The following is a 2,564-nucleotide window of genomic DNA, read 5'->3' on the forward strand; positions in this document are numbered from 1 at the left end:
GGATAGAAGGTATGGCTGCAGTCACGTGTTGTACTATTGTCACATCAGAGACTTCGGTGTATGTCTGTTTGGGGGGGGGGGAAATAGTGGCTGGGATATCTTCATAGCGAAGAGAGGTATCCTGCCGGTTCGGACGGGGTAAAGACTCGCTATCACGACAAACTCCCTTCCACAGCAAACTCCCTTCTTCGGCAAAGTCCCTTTCTCGGCACAAGAGAACATCTCCAACGTTCAACATTGCGAACTAACGCCCCCCCCCCCCCCAAAAAAAAAAACACAGCCCCGTTGCAAAAACTGCAATGGAGGCTAGCCCGGGAAGGAGAATTGAGAATAAATGTTCACCTGTCACATTTAGGCCTTTGCTTCACTTCAAGGCTATCACTAACTTCTATCTTTTCTATACATCCACAGGAAGAACATTTGAAGTGACTGCCTTTGAGTAACATCCTCAAACCAACCCAAGCTTCAGTGAAGAAGGTATGCATATCTTGTGTCAAACACTTCATGGCAAAAGCTCAATTTTCTTTAGAAAACAACGTTATGCTTCTAGATGTAAGGTATCAAATCAGTTCCTATACATAACCAACCTGTTCGGTATTTTTCTTTCTTTGTGCAGCGGATCACAACGGACATTTTCCCTTCTTTTCCCCAGGTCATCTGGGAGCCCAACAGCAGCCACATTGTATTTGCTGACGACCTGATGGCCGACGACATTTTGAATTGATTTTTTTTTTGTTTATGAATTTTGTCTTATTATTGCAATTTTCATCACTTTTGATTCATTTCTGTAGCATTGTATTGTAATATTCCATTCCAGATATTGATACCATAAAAAGTGTAATAAAGATTATATTCTCAACAGGAAATGGTACGTTGTTACTGGATATATCCATTACAGTTTCCTAGTCCTAGAGTTCTTAGTTGTTGAACTATGGGTATTTAAACCCCATTATAAGTTTTTTGTGAGACACAAATTTGATGGTCGTTTTATACGATCACATTGCGACCGGGAGGGGTACTGCAGATCGGGTTGTGATAGAGAAATTGATTACACCATTGGATCCATCACATTTCCTATAATAGCTGAAATCCATTGCGCTACTTATGAGCTTGAATTCAATATCTACTTCAGTACCTATCCATGAATTATTGTCCCTAATGTTTAGATCTTTCCTACTGCCTTGAAATGACATGGAGGCTTCTTGCCTTTCCTGATAGGAATCAATCCATATCTGAAGACAACACTCAACTCCAATCAGATATTGGGAGTAACAAATATTAACACTTTCTATGAATTTATCAGAGAAGAGAAGTCTGGTTAGTCATAGCATCACAGTAGTCCAACCCTTGAAGATGTAGAGTCTAGTGGCGCATGGCTCTGAGCCCGACCGTCATGAGAGCCCCCCCCCCCCCCCCCCCCCCACACACACACACACACACATCTTGTCAGGTAGTCATAGTATACTCGTAATCACCTAATTACTTTTAAACGCCATCCCAAATACCCTGTGAGGAATGAGGTATAAAATACAATCGATCATCATACGTCATCATACCATGACAATCACATCCGGGTTACATCGACCGGAGGTCATATTTACTCGAACGCGTGAGCAACTTCTGCAAGCCAGACTTTGTACTGAGGGACAACAACACGGCGTGCAAGTGGACCGGCATGTTTTAGCGATATACAACACATGGTGTTCTGTGGGGATATATTATAGTGGTGGACTAACAATCACAGCTGAGTATGAATGAAGGTGAGGTGAATATGTTGTTGTCCTCGTATAGAGCAAGGAATAATTCCCTGAAACAGTTATGACATGCTTTTAAAGTGTCGTCACCGTCCTCTAACCCCCAAGCAGATGCCGGGTGGAATATTGTGATATTTTCGGACTGTCAGGATTTTCATGGCTCGTCAAAGAATCTCGGTTGTCAGAAAACGTTATGATTGTGAACCCTGTATCTGCTTGGAGATAAGAGAACAATAACACTTTAGAGATTACGGCTGTTTTGCTGTTCTAGCTTCTCAGCGTCTTGTATCTTGAACAACGTCTAAGGGATCTCTCTTTCTCCTCGAAGACGTTCCGATTGCTGCATTTTCTTTGATTATTTTCTTATGTTATCTATTATTGCTACAGTGGCCCTCTCTTCAAGCAAAACTCTTTCGTTATGCCCTATTTAAGGTGTACCTATGTGTACCGACACTGGGTTTGTAAGTCGTCACTTTCCTTAAGAGTTTGGAGAGGTCGGTGTAATTGTAATAGGGTGCTGTGTCCTGTTTACTTTGGTCGCTGAAAGCCCTCAAACCTAAGCTGAACACGCGTCTCTGTGGATTCGTTCGCTAGCTTTTAACAAATGGAAACATGTTAAGTACGTAGACTTGTTGAAAGACGGGGTCCAAACTTGAGTTTTGTCCTGTCAGCTAAAATTAAAAAACGCTACCATGTCTACGTCTATATGGGATTAATTATGGGTACAACTCTGATTTTCTGAGGCCCAGTTTATCTTATTTTACCTGTATATGCTTCTAAATTTGTTATGCAGAAAAACGATAATTAGAC

At 41.6% G+C, this 2,564-nt stretch overlaps 1 protein-coding gene across 1 annotated transcript in view; it reads left to right on the forward strand.

Annotated features, from left to right (window-relative positions):
* Positions 1 to 1,583: 1,583 nt before the first annotated feature.
* The window catches only part of LOC118424101 (receptor activity-modifying protein 3-like), a gene marked incomplete in the record, with an annotated part of 23,234 nt that continues 22,253 nt past the window's right edge, over positions 1,584 to 2,564 (forward strand). The window contains 1 exon segment of the mRNA XM_035832593.1: positions 1,584 to 1,760.

This window comes from Branchiostoma floridae, chromosome 10, assembly GCF_000003815.2.
Source record: "Branchiostoma floridae strain S238N-H82 chromosome 10, Bfl_VNyyK, whole genome shotgun sequence".
Taxonomy (NCBI): domain Eukaryota; kingdom Metazoa; phylum Chordata; class Leptocardii; order Amphioxiformes; family Branchiostomatidae; genus Branchiostoma; species Branchiostoma floridae.